Source organism: Desmodus rotundus, chromosome X, assembly GCF_022682495.2.
Source record: "Desmodus rotundus isolate HL8 chromosome X, HLdesRot8A.1, whole genome shotgun sequence".
NCBI lineage: Eukaryota > Metazoa > Chordata > Mammalia > Chiroptera > Phyllostomidae > Desmodus > Desmodus rotundus.
This window is the reverse complement of record NC_071400.1, coordinates 95,307,377-95,321,749: the sequence shown is the minus strand read 5'-3', so window position 1 is coordinate 95,321,749 and position 14,373 is coordinate 95,307,377. Positions and strand designations below refer to the sequence as shown.

The 14,373-nt window shown below is 43.3% G+C and overlaps 1 protein-coding gene across 6 annotated transcripts in view; it reads left to right on the top strand.

The window, feature by feature from the left end:
• Window positions 1-14,373, top strand: part of RAB9A (RAB9A, member RAS oncogene family) — a 47,930-nt gene that overhangs the window by 19,967 nt on the left and 13,590 nt on the right. For 2 of the 6 annotated variants that reach the window (XM_024569938.3, XM_053917267.1), the window contains one exon: window positions 7,871-7,912. The exons of 1 other annotated variant lie outside the window; for it this stretch is intronic. The gene's annotated coding sequence lies outside the window, so the exon portion shown is untranslated. Of the gene's footprint in view, window positions 1-6,233; window positions 6,401-7,870; window positions 7,913-14,373 lie in introns of those variants that run through there. 3 more of the 6 variants (XR_008425993.2, XM_053917266.2, XM_053917268.2) reach the window with 3 other exon arrangements.

Below are 14,373 nucleotides of genomic sequence, written 5' to 3'. Positions count from 1 at the left end.
CCTAAGATAATCTATAAGATACCTTATAACTTTGTACCATACAGAGTTTGTAGTTGCAAATAAAGACAACTCCTTCTGACTTAGAAAAGGAATTTCTCGGGGGAGATAATAGGTAGCCCTTAGCAAGGCTGGAGCATTGGATTTGTTCAGTGGCGAGAACAACAGGTGTCCAGAATGCGACTGGCCTGATTAAGATGCCGTCACTGCTGGATACTAACTACTGTCACTGGCATCGTCACCACTGGGACCAATTGTGCTCAGTAGATACCAGAGGCCACCACTACCCATGCCGGAATGGATCCTGAGCTGTTCCAGCACCTCTCTTGCTTGCCCAAGACTCGGATCTTCAGAAAGAATATCTGATTGGCCAGTCTTGGGTCCCGTGCCTGTATCCTTGCTGCCAGGGTTCTGGAAGAGCAACTATTAAAATATCTGGCCTTTGGGGCTTTTTAATGAAAAGACTTACAAAATAGTTGGCTCTCTGTCAGAGGGCATTCAGATGCTAAGCAAAACCCCCACCCCCCCAAAAGACAACCCCCAAAACTCTTAGAATAAAACTTTACAACTCCTAATCTGTATTTCTTACTAAGCTGTGCTTCCCTTTATGGGGGCATAATATAAACAGTGTTAATGATCCATTCTAATGGAAAATTTATGAGATGAAGGCCCATATGCTAGTCCAGTGCTGTCCAATAGAATTTGCCATGATGGTGGAAATATTCTATATCTACATTGTCCAGTGGGGCAGCCACATGTATCTACTGGACAGTGGAAAGTAGGCTAATACGATTAAGGAATCAAATCCTGAATGCTATTTAATTTTAACTTATTTAAATTTTAATTTAAGCACATGTAGCTAGAAGCTACATTAGCACAGTTCTAGTCCTTACAGGCACCATACCTAATTTTCCCCACAAAGGTTTTCACATTTTTCTTAGAATTATTCCTAAATAACATTTGTTATTGAAATTGGTGTTTTTTAAATTTATATTTCCTATGTTTGTTGGTTGTAATTTATTTTTGTTAACCATGTTTAATTTATCCACTGTCTTAGTCCATTTGGGCTGCTATAACAAAACACCATAATCTGGGTGGTTTATGAACAACAGAAATTTATTTCTCACAGTTCTGGATGCTACAAGTCCAAGATCAAGGTGCCAGCAGATTCGGGGTCTGGTGAGAGCCCACTTCCAGGTTCATAAATGACCAGATTTTTGCTGTGTCCTCAGCTGGTGGAAGGGACTAGGGAGCTCGGTGGGGGCTCTATTGTAAGGGCACTAACCCAAGGTGAAGGCTCCACCCTCAGGACTAATTACCCCCCAAAAGTCCACACCTCCTGATACAGTTACATTGGGGGTTAGGTTTCAACATTGGAACTTGGCGGGGGACACAATCAGTCTACAGCAAGCCTCCTTGTTAAATGAACTTTAAGTTTCTTTGGATTTTCTGAGCATCCTGTCTGTGTTCAATAGTTTTGCTTCTCCCTTTGCAGTCCTCATGCTTGTCTTTTCTTCCGTGTACTAGGACCTCCAATGTTTAAGAGAGGGGTCACAGCAGACATACTTCTCTTTCTCTTGTTTTAAAATGCATACTTACAGCCCTGGCTGGTGTGGCTCAGTGGATTGAGCACCGGCCTGCGAACCAAAGGATCTCCAGTTCGATTCCCAGTCAGGGCATGTGCCTGGGTTGCAGGCCAGGTTCCCAGTGGGGGGTGAGTGAGAGGCAACCACACATTTATGTTTCTCTCCCTCTCTTTCTCCTTCCCTTCCCCTCTTTCTAAAAATAAATAAAATCTTAAAAAAAAAAAAAAGGAATGTTGCCAAATAGTATATGGAAGAAAATCTCAATTTGGTGAAGGAAACATTTCTTACATAACTTTTCAATATATATTGAAATGTTTATCTAAGATACTATGTGGTTATCTATTTTCACTCTGACTTTACCTTAAAAGACAATATACTGGCATTTGAGTTACTTTCTATGCTTTTTTCCCTTCTTAGTGTAGCTGCACAAGAACATTTATGCAGTATTGAGAACAAATCTCTTGTTTTGGCCAATGGCTTGAGAAAAGTATCACATTTCTGATTATTTAGATGTGGTTTAATGGTAACATTGCCTACCATTGAGTTCTGTGTTTTCCCTCGTATGTGAAAAATATAGAAGCATACCTTGGAGATACTATGGGTTCAGTTCTAGACCACAACAATCAACGGAGTATCACAATACAGCGAGTATTCTTTTTGCTGGTGGAGGGTTGTGCCTTCAATTTGTAAAAGACACATTTGTGAAGCGCAATAAAGTGAAGCTCAATAAAACGATGTATGCCTGTCATCATTTTAATTATAAGTATTTCTTATACCTGAATCTAGGGCCCACTTGCAACTCTTCACCAGCAGTGATTTCTTTCAGACTGCAGCTTGAAATGGGGTATTAACTCTCAGTGCTCATATCCTAATGAGTAGGTGTCATTCGAAGAAAGGAATCATTAATGCTCACAACCTTGACCTCATTTTCCTCCATGAGTGATGCACTGGATGTTTACAGAACATAAAGATGAAAATCTTAATCACATGAAGGGAGTCAAACTAGGTCAGTTCTTAAATGCTTTTCTTCAGTAAACATGCTCATGGAGCAAGAGAGATGAGACCATCAAATTAATTTGTGTCAGCTTGCCAACCATACATGTTCCTGCACAAAAATCTCCCAAACTTGCCCTCCGGGGAACAATCTTTTGACCCACCCTCCTCTTGCACTGTCAAGTCAACTAGGTAAAGAAGTGGATGGTGGAAGGGAATAAACGAGTTATTCTATTTTCCCACATAAACACCAGTTTTATTCTGAATAATCACATAATTTTAAGAATGTTTCTGAAGTTTACAAAAAATAACCCCAGTGTCATTAATTCTGGAAATTCCATTTTGTACATTAGCACTACCTAAGTTGAACTGTAACATTTCCAAAATTACAGAGCTGCTATAGATTTCATTTTTAAAGTGAAAAATATTTTATTTTTCATGATAAATGATGTTACTGAAAACTTTACTTGGTAGGCTTTTAGTTACTTTGATGATTTTTTTAAAATAAAGATTTTATCTATTTATTTTTAGAGAGGAGAAGGGAGGGAGAAAGAGAAGGAGAGAAGTACCAATGAGTGGTTGCCTCTGGTGTGCCCCTTACTGGGGTCCTGGCCAGCAACCCAGGCATGTGCCCTGCCTGGGAATGGAACTGGTGACCCTTTGGTCGTAGGACAGCACTCAATCCACTGAGCCACACCAGCCAGGGCACTTTGATGATCTTTTTAATCTTACAAATTAGCAACACATATATAATATATATAAAATAATAAGTTAGTCTAATGACTTGCATTGGAGGCCAGGGAGTTGCATTTCATTAAACCCAAAATGAAGAGAGTTGAATTTAGATTAGTACAGAGAAAGGCATGGTCTGGATGTATTGTCCTTTGTACTGGGTTGGCCAAAAAGTCCGTTTAGTTGTTTCCATAAAATAAGAGACACATTTTTCATTTTCACCAATAACTTTATTGATTTGGATGTTTTGAGTATGTCGGCTATCTCCTGCTATTGGCTTCTAGTGGGTAGAGGCCAAGAGTGCTCCTAAACATCTTCCAATGCACAAGACAGCTCCACAGCAAAGAATTGTTTGGCCCCAATGTCAATAGTACCAGGAAACTTTGCAAACCACTTTTAGACACATTTGATCAGTCACAGCACCTTCTCCATACACTGCACAAATCTTCTTTGTGTTTCCGTTGCGTTTTAACTTGTTTTGAAATAATACAGCATAATACACTGAAAATGTTATGCATCTTTTTCCATATTCAATATTTAAATAGCTGCGCAAAAATTCACCAAATTTGATAATTTTTTTAAATGCACACTGATATAACAGCTGTCACAATACAGTCTTAACAAAATTGTTTTGAATGAAGTTAAAGACAACTAAGCGCTACTAGAGCCATCGTGTGGAAAAAACATAATGGACTTTTTGGCCAACCCTATATTTCCTGAAGCATCAGATGAATTGTAAAAAGCTCAAAGAGCTTCTTGTTAGTCTTGATTTTTGAAAGTTTCTGTTGAATAATACTGAGGTTTTCTGGCATTTGAAGATCAAACTTAAGAGTTCCAAGCAGCACAGAGCAAGTATGAAAAATAAAGTGTTGCTACAGGCTTCCAGGAAAGGCTGCAAGGATTTAGATTCCACTGTCATCTGAACCAAACTATCAATGACGTTGGCTAAGAGTACTTTACTGGGTATTCTTAGATTATTTAATATTACTGCCCGAGTCTGGTCAGCGCAGGGCTCAGGGGAGGCCCCCTTGGAGTTGCTCTCCAATCCCTCTCCTGCCTCACCCACCGGCTGGGTTTCCAGGCTGCCCCACTCTAGCCTGAGGTCCACAGTAGGCCATCCTTCCTGCAGAACTCACATGGCAGTGGGCAAGGAATCCCCCACGCCCGATTTCCTATTCCCAACCCACTGAGAGGGCCCCGGAAGCTAAGCCAGTTTCCAGGAACAACTCAGCCTGGCTCTGGCCCTCCTGGCCCATTGCCTCCACCACCTGCTGTGGGCCAGAAGGCAAAGTTGGAAGCCAGGTGTCCCTGCCATGGGACGGACGGGGCCCCAAGCAGTGGGGCCTGGTGAAAAATGAATATTTTTAAGTGTCAGTTGGCTAGTGTCCAAGTAATAGTTATTTCAGAAAAAATAACTTTCATTATTCTTTCTTCAGGTGCTGACTATAAACTACACCCAAGATATGTTGCATGCTCCACCGACATTTCGGAAAAGCCTAAGAATCACTTGTAGGGCCTACTTAGAACGCTTTTTTGAAAGCTCTTGGGTTTTTCAATGCTTGCTTTAAGCCAAGACACGATGCTTTCATAAGCGCACTTGTTAATAGCTGGTTAGTATTAGCAGTTGCAGAGATACATTCCTGTTCCATCGATCCTTGAGTGTGATTCTGACATACGATTTTCAGGTAGCATTTCCTTAGTGATCCTGTGCGTTTTTTGTTGCAACGTAGTCCAAAGTACATGACTCTATATTTCTTCCTTTGAAAGTTAACAGCAATGCTTTTATATGTTTTATTGTGTAGATTTAATGATTATGTGTTTATGAATATCCCTTCCCCCTCCCTATTTTCAACAGATTTGAAATTTATAAACCTTTACTCATATTTTCTAGGGAAAATATCCTGCATGGATAAAAAATAGATTTTTTCTATAAAGAAAAATTCATTTAAACTCAAACTAGAACTCAATCTTTCTAAAGAAGATTTTATTTCCAGACAGAGGAGAAGGGGAGGAGAAAGGGAGAGAAACATTACTGTGTGGTTGCCTCTCACGCACCCCCTGCTGGGGACCTGGCCCACAGCCCAGGCATGTGCTCTGACTAGGAGCTGAACTAGTAACCATTTGGTTTGCAGGCCCACGCTCAATCCACTGAGCCACACCAGCCAAGGCTAAAACTCAATCTTTTTTTACATGCCTCGTTTTCACACGTATTCTAAAACTATCTTTTATACTTGTGAGAAACTCAAACATTACCTTTGCAGCACTGAATGAAAAGACTACATTGGATTCATTGCCTGAAAGTGACTCCCTAAAGAGCCAGAGATTATTTAATAATAACCCAGCAGATCATAAAAGTGAGAGATTTCTCCTGGGGAAGAAGCAAATGAAATCCGCCGTACCAAATATATTGAGAGGTCACTAAAAGCCCCAACAGACTCCTTGCATCCTTAAGATCCACGCGGTCAACTCCGTATATAAAGGGAGGAATTAAGTTTCCCCAATAACGCCTTTTCCCACTACTGCTTTATATTTAGAGATGATAGAGGCAGTATTTTAACAAGAATAAGAAAAATTTAAATCTGATTCCTGTTATTCCACAATAGCGCAGCTGTTCTCATTTTTCATCTACCCGTTTGTTCTTTGCGCATTCTTTCTCGTCCAACACACAACATCCCGTGGTGGTGCTTGTGCGATCTGTTTATTCCTACATGACGCAAATTTTTGAAGATAACCATAATGTCATGCCCTCTCCTATGGAACGCAGGACACGAAGAACAGCCTGCCCGAAGAAATATCTTGATTTAGGGAGGATAGGCAGTCCAGGAATGAGCGAGGCGGGAGCAAACTGGCAACTTCAAGGTCCTTACTTCAGGCCCCGCCCCTATCCCCCGGCCCCACCCCGTCCTCCCCCGGTCCCGCCCCTGCCCGTCGCCATGTTGTTCTCTCGACGCTGGGCGGGAGTCACCGGAGTCAGACTGTGGTAGCGCTTTCGCCGCCGCGTCCAGCCTGCCGGTCTCCGACGGTGTCGCTTTCCTCACTGCCCCTGGTCAGGGCAGGCCGGAGCTCGCGGACATCCTCCGTGTGGCCGGGAGGTGAGCGGGGCGCGGACTCCTCGGGGTGGGCCGGGGGCTGGGGTCGGGGTGGGTGTCATCCGTGTCTGAGCTCGCGCGGGCCGCCAGCGCGGGCTGGGCCTCCTGCCGCTGGGGTGGGCGACTCGCGGGGCCTGCGCGGCTCACTTGCCACGCCGAGAGGGGGCCGGCTTGTTGCCCCCTGCCTCCTACTCCCGACGCAGCGGGAAAGACGGGTTCCCACACCCACACACCCGCGGGGACGCACTCGTACACCAGCCTTTCCCCCCACCACTGGGGGCACGCACCCACGCACCCCAGCCCACCCAAACCCAACCCCATCCCGAGTGGTTTGTGCGGAGAAGGCAGAGGCGCTCGCGCGATCGGACGTTGGCGACTTGCGCCCTGCTCCCTCGGTGAACCCTTGCGAGCCGCCGTGCCCCCCCCCCCCCCCCCACGGTGAGGAATTTGGAATGTAAAGCCAGTCTTGGGGCTGAGGCGGTTTGGGGCGTTATCGCATTCAGACTGGCTAAGGTTTCAGAATCGCGTTCCCTGCGTGCTTCCAACTCAGTCTGTAAAGGGGCGAGATGAGAATTTTGAGTGGCGACCACGTCGTGCTGGAGGTGTTGGTTTTGTTGTTTCTTTAAGTGATGACACATCCCGTGACCACGGTTCTTTTGAGGAATGACTTTTTTGCTAGTTTCCAAATTGTCACGTGACCGGTCTTTTTATAGGGTTTCGGAGTCCTGATGAAACCATATAGACGGAATTTGATTGCTTTTTGAAAATTAAAAAAAATAACGATAGCCCTGCGCGGCTCAGTTGGTGGGAGCGCCCTCCAGTTCGCCGAAGGTTGCCGCTTGGGCTCCCTGTGGGGGCGCCTGTGGGAGGCAGCCGGTCCACGTTTCTCTCTCACGTCGGTGTTCCTCTCCCTCCCTTCCCGTCTCTCTCAAATCCGTAAACCTGTTTTATGAATTTTTTAAAAAGAAAAAAAATGTCTTTTACTTGTCTTTTTCAGCCTGCCCCACAATGGTAATGGAAAATCCCTAAATTGCCTGTAATCTCAAAAAACCAGTTCGTGGCGCTAAACTGTAATGATGAAGGAAAGCCAGCACTCTTTAGTCCGAGACTTTGGAGCAGGCTGTTCTTAGGTTCTCGTTTAGAAGCGTCTGTTGAAGTTATCGCTGCTTCTCTAGAACTCTCAGTATATTATTTAGATTCCCAAATCTAAGACGTGGTGTGGCAGTGTGGTGCTTTCACTGTTTTTGTGTACGCGTTGTAGTAAATTCCTCTTGCTTACACTAAAAAGTTTCTGGCTTGCTGATTCATTTATGTTGGAGAGTTTTAGTTTATCGTTTGTGAGGTTAAAGAGGACCATGAAAATTAAGTGGAACATCTTTGGCCTTGATTCCAACCGTGTTCTTTAGGGAAATTAGGGAAATACTTAAGAACTGCTCCCCCTTTTCCAACCTCTCTTTTCTCTTTCTATCTCAGGCACTTCTTCCACCGACGCTACACTACCCTAGAGGCCTGAAGGTAAGTCCCCGTGCTTTTACAAGTTACATTTACCCTCCCCTCATTTCTTGGGCAGCCACCCTGGCTGGCACTGGATGTTCTGTGTGTAAATCCTGTACATACATCATTTTGTTTAATTGTCACAGCATTTCTTTGTCATTGGCTCCATTCTACAGGTGAGCACTTTGCTGGGGCCTTGGAGGGTTAGGTCTGTTTCCCCTGATCGCACAGGGCAGAGCCAGGATTCAAAGCAGGCCTGTGTGAGTTGACAGTGGTAGTTCTCAAGCTGGGACTTTGATAATGTCTGCATGCATTTTGGGTTCACACCTGGGAATGGGTGCTGCTGGCATTTAGTGGGTAGAGGCCAGGGGTGCTGCTCAACATCCTACAATGCACAGGGTAGGCCCCACTACAGAGAGTTGTCTGGCCCAAAATGTCGCTAGTGCAGGGGTGGAGAAAGCCTGCTGTACCGTGGTCTGTAACTTCAGAGCTCATGTTTCAGGACTTCTGTAGTTCTTCAAGTGCAACAGCACTTTCCTATTTAGGGTATCTTCTCATCATTTTAAGAGCAAGGGGAAAATTTGAGAACTTGAAGAGATTTCCTTTGACTAAGAGACATACTTATTCAGTTGAAAGATTCAGGGGTCAGCAAATAATTTCTGATAACAGAATCCATTCTTTAAAAGATTTTGTTTATTTTATTTTTACAGAGGGAAAAGGAGGGAGAAAGAGAGGGAGAGATACATCAATCAGCTGTCTCTTGTATGAGGGACCAAACCCGCAACCCAGGCATGTGTCCTGACCACGAATGGAGCCAGTGACCTTTTGCTTTGTGGGATGATGTCCAACCACCTGAGTCACACCAGTCAGGGCTACAGAATCCATTTTTTTAAAGGCAAAAGTGGCCAGAGGAACTCGAGAGCCATTCAGATCTGTAGAAGTAGACTTGGGGAGTTTGGTTTCTGTTACTCCAATTGTCAACAAGCATTTTCTGAGTAGCCTGTCGTGCACTGATAGAAAGGTGCTGCTGATATGAAGGGCAGTCAGGACCTTACAGTCTAATCACGATCATAAGATCAGGTTATAACTCGTCCTAGAACAAAATTTATTGCCTGGGCTGCCCAAGGTCAGGGGCTAGGTGTCATTAAAAAAACCCAAATATAACAGGTGCATATGCACACACATGTACCTGCATCATGATATTTACTGTGCGAGGAAAAGTTAAAGTGTTTTTGATAGCTTTGTCGGCTGACCACATGTGAATATTTACAAGAATCAAATCTCATAGCCATTATTGTTGAGCATAAAAGTTCTGAAATTTAGCCTCAGTAGACAATAGTTCTGCATGCATTTTATCATTGAAATCAAGACATAGATGATGAAAATATTTTTTAAAAAATGACCCAAAGGTCGTTTTCTTTTCTTCAATTTCCAGCCTGTTTTCACCATGCCTATCTAAGACTAGGCGCTTCAATATATGTACTGCTTCATTCTGGGGCAGGTGTAACTTTTAGGTGCACTTTGGGAGTGACTGATCGGGAGCAGGAGTCAAAATGGGCTGGCTCTTTGAAAGTGTTTGTTATTCACACAGGCAACATGACATCTTTTGTGGGTAGCTTTGCTTTTTGAGTCATGCTGATGAACAGTGTGTTCTTTGCCAAAGAACAGATTTCTCATCAGGAGCTGTCTGCTGTGGAGTGAGAGCGGATGCTAAATTATACATCTGAAATGATTGCTATCTCATGGGATTTAACAAAGAAATCTGTGTTTCTTTTCTTACTGGAGGGGCTCTGTTCTGGAAAGGATGAACAGGAATCGGTGCAGGAAGGACATCCATTGGCCTCCGAGGAGTCTTGCTCAATCTCTATAGTTGGCTTGCTGCTCCGGCCGAATTAGGTCACCACATTTCTCTTTATGAGATTACAGGAGACCAAGCAGAGACATCAGATTATTGGTTTCCAAGGAGTTCTGCTCCAGGCAATTTGCTAGTTAAGCAGCAGGAGGAAATAAGCCAAATGGAAGTCTATGTGTGTTTGTGTTTGAAATGTGTCTCACTTGAAAGCTAGCTAGGTAATAAATTTGTTAGTCCAAACCAAGGAAAAGAAAATAGGGTTTATGATTAAGTAGGTTGTCAGCAGAGAATATTCATTGCAGAATTTTTTTTTGGCGGGGGAGGGGTGAACTCACAAAATGCCTCAGGGAATTTGGAGAGCTGTGATGCAAATTAAAGGTCAGAATACCTGAGGGAGAACATTTCCCACCCAGGTATGTAGATGGAGGAAGGCCTGGCTGCTTTGTGCTGGGGAGGCAAGGTGGGAGCCTGGGGGCACTTGGGCTCCTAAGACAACCTGGGGGAGAACTCTGTTTCCCAAAGTGAATCTTGATATAGTTCACGTTGTGAACTTGAGCTCTGGGATGTCCACATTCTGGATGGTCCCATTACTTTTTGTTTTTGACCATGGTGGGCCCAGGTTGTGTAATGCTGTTGCTAATCATGAACTCAGAGAGGATGATTAGATGGACATGAATGTAAATAAGGTAACAGCAAGATCAGCTGGGGGTGGAGAGAGATGGCTGTACGTTTCGGAAGCACAGTGGAGGCTTTACTGAACCCAGCCCATTTCATCGTCTGGAGAGTCTGGACACAGACTTCACCTTTGTCCCGGGCCCGATGCCTCACAAATGTATGGCATTGTTTCACAAGGGGTGGAGAAACAGTATGGCACAGCGTGATGCATTCATTCCGTGGCCACGTTCATTATCCAAGTGCGACAGGGTAGCAGAGCAGTGTACACTAACAAACTGAGCTGTTCAGTGTAAACCGAACTGTTTTAATTTGAAATTCTTGTGCATCGTGTTACGTTTTGGGGTTCAGAGGCTAAGGTAGTTTTTAGATTAGTTCTCATAAAAGTGGTGGTGTTATCAGTGTGAGAGAAACCTGAAAAAAAACCTTACAGATTTCTGTTTCTAGAACTTGCTATGTAAAACTCTAATGGAGGAGCGTTTAAATGATTTAACAGGCTCAAAAGAGTTAGAAGTCACTAGGCTCTGTATGCTATAAGGCGACTGCTCTAGTCTTTCCGGCTTCAGGCTTGTGTAATCAGAGCAGTGATTAGATGAACGTGCCTAAAAATACATATGTGGTTTAGTTGGAAGTCACAACAGAACAGAAGCACTGGGTGAGGACAAACATTGATAAATGTAGAACACTCTCTGGAATGAGTTCCAGTGTATTTATTTGTTTGTTTATATTTTTAAAAAGATTTTATTTCTTTATCTTTAGATAGACGAGGAGGGAGGGAGAAGGAGAAAGAGAAACATCCATCAGTTGCCTCATCACATGTGCCCCATCCAGGGACCAAACCCACAACTCAGGCATGTGCCCTGACCAGGAATTGAATGGTGACCTTTTGCTCTGCAGGACGATGCCCAACCAACTGGGCCACACCGGTCAGGGCCAGTGTCAGTCCTTTTAAATAAAATTTCATAAATAGTTGTTTTGGAGCAAAGAGCTGCCACTCTCATATCCTGTTCCACACTAATATTTGCACAGTACTTGAGTTTTTATCACACCAGCCCTGGAAAACCAGCTTTGCAAAGGTATGATGTCATCGAAAGGAATGTGGTACGATCTCATGTTGAAACTGTGAACTACTTCAAGCGCCACTTTGCATGGTGCCCTGCAAAATGTCCAGTACCTCTGTGGTTCCCTCAGACATTTAAAGCAGCCCGCCCTGTCTCTGTTTCCTGGGCAGACTGTCCCTTGATCCCCTCGCCCTCATTGTCCATAGTGGTTTGTTCCCGTTTTCTGCTGCTCACGCTTCTTTAGGAAGTAGAGCTGGTGGAGAAAGGGGCCTCTGGGTGCAGAGGGGTGCTCATGGGGCCTCCAGCCTTTTGGAGAAAACCTTGCGCTTCCAAGCAGCCCTGGCCCGCCTGTCTCAGTAAGTGTCAAGCAGCGCGGTGGGGTTCCTGGTCTCTTCAGTTTGTCACTAGAGCACCATTTGTCTTCCATCTTCTCAGTTTTGTTGCTGTCTCTCATCTGTAGTTCCTTCTTGTAGTCCTTTTTGGATTTGTGCATTTTTTAGTCCTTTCTGTCATTTGGTGGGAGTGAAGGTAACACCTGTTTGACCTGCCCTGTTTAGACTGGGAGAAATTGTTTAATCTTTGTGAACTTGCATTTATTGATCTGTAAAACATGGATGATAATGTCCAACTCGGAGGTGATTTGAAGGTGCTGTATGCCTAGCAGATATTTAGTAAACAGTGGCGGCTCATGTTATTCCCATCATAGCATTTGTTATTTGAGCAAACAAGACAATAGTAATAGGTTAGGGAAGTGGACACATTTCTTGTGTGGTGAAAAAAGTGGGTAAGACAGAAGAAGAAAGAGATGTTTTCTTAAGAGATTTTGGAAATGGGGAAAATTATTAGCTTGGTTTTACAGATGTTGAATTTCAATGCCATCAGAGTACCAGGGGGAACATATTATAAAAGGAGTTGGAATTCTTGCCTGGCTCCCCAGGGGTGGGAGGGCGGAGGTTGATTTAGTTTAGAAATCACTGGTGGTTATATCCCAGGGAGATATGGTTTGGGAAGATGAAAGGGCTTCAACCTTGCTATATACCAATGGTAAGAGCTTGTTAGAAAAGGGAGCCTGGTTGCAGAGAGCTAAGGGGGTGAAAGGGAGAGAAGGTGGAAATTATTGTGAAGGGTAGTTTTATGGACGATTAAGTAGGAAGCATTTTCAGGGTCACTGCTGGGCTGTGGCTGAGTCTGGCTAAGACTGGAAGGTCTTATGCCTCCAGCTAGAGGTGATACTTTGCAAGAGCCTGCTCCAGTTGGGCCTCCAACTTATAGCCTTACTTGTTTAAAAAAAAAAAAGCTTGCTTAGGGGCTTGGGATGTGATTGTTGGCAATGCATTTTATGGTGGGGTCTTGAATTCAGTGATAAAATTTAAATTAAAACAGGCCCAAAATTACAGGTTTCTTTGCTTTCACTAAACAGGGAATTGAAATGCATGGTATCAAAAAAAAATGGTAAGATTATTTTAAATGAAATGGACAGAATATTCAATTTAATTTTCCGTCTATGATGATTTCACAATAAAATCCTAGTTTACTTTGTAAAACACCAAACTAACAAAAAACGCCACAGTACCCTTTTGAGATTTTATGTCTCGTACATCCAGGCACTGGCTACATCTGAGAGAATTGACTGTCTAACAGGTGGCCTCCGGTGAGGACACTGGTTAACTGTGAGGGTGTTTTCTAGAAGCCTGTACTGTGAAGTCCTAAGAGAAGCACTTTTCTCTTTATTCACTTTAGGGGTACATATGCCTTAAGCCATTTAGATGAGGCCTGAGGAGAAGCCTTTGATTTGGCCATTAAGAGTTGTCTGGTGACTTCTGCATATATAGGAGTCGGGGAGTAAAGTTGGGAGCCTGTGCGTAGTGAGCGGAGTAGAGGGTTGATCAGGCATAGACGTGAAATGGGTAGTGATGACACAGGAAGTTTAGGGTTGGAAAGCTTTTTGTAAGCAAAGTCAGCTTCATTACCTTAGTTGGGGGCAAACAGGCATCATTGTTGGAGAAGTGGGATGAAGTGAACTTTCTGGAAAGCTACTCATAAGTTGTCATTTTGACCTGGTGACTTTTCTGCAGAACGGGAAACTTTAATCTAGCGGAGTCCTATACTCCAGACATGGAGCTGTCCTCTTGAAATATATCTTGGGAAATTTCCACTTACTTAATTTCTCTTTAACAGCCAAGAAGTTCCACTTTGCTGTGGCTTCGTGCCTCGTGGGCAGTGTTTGTATACCAACTCTTTCCTGAATTTATTTGGAACTTCTCCAGCCCTTACACTTTTCTGCTCCAAATTAAAGACATCTAGTTTCTTATCTAACTTGAGAGGAGGCAGAACCAATGTTTCCTTAAGTTACAGCAGATCATGTTTAATTCAGTGTTCTAACGTGTATTCAAATTCATCTCTTTTATAATGCATTCTTCCTGAAATAACAGCCTAATTCCCAGTACTATATTCCCATATTGTGATCTTTATCTGTTTTTTTGCATTTTAGTCCTCCCACCCCAAATGATACATTAAACAACCCAACTCTTTTCTTTATGGACAAACATTTTAAGTGCCTTTTATAGGTAGGTAGGTGTGTTATTACAGGTAGCTATCTTTACACTTGTTTCTTTTAAGGACCCCATTAAACACAACAGAGAACAAAACATCTTTACTTCCAGGGTTAGCAGTTTCCCCTGAGTCTGTTCACTGAACCATCACAGTTCATGGTTGTAATATTAATAAAGTCTCATGAGTGGGGGAGAGAATGGGAAATAGTGATGCCAAGTAAAGATGAAAGTTTTGAGAGCGTTATGAAATACACAAATGATCACACATAATATACAAATGATGCAGACATGTATTGACCATTTCTTGGAGGTCCATATTCCTTTAAGAATCTGATGAAACCTTTT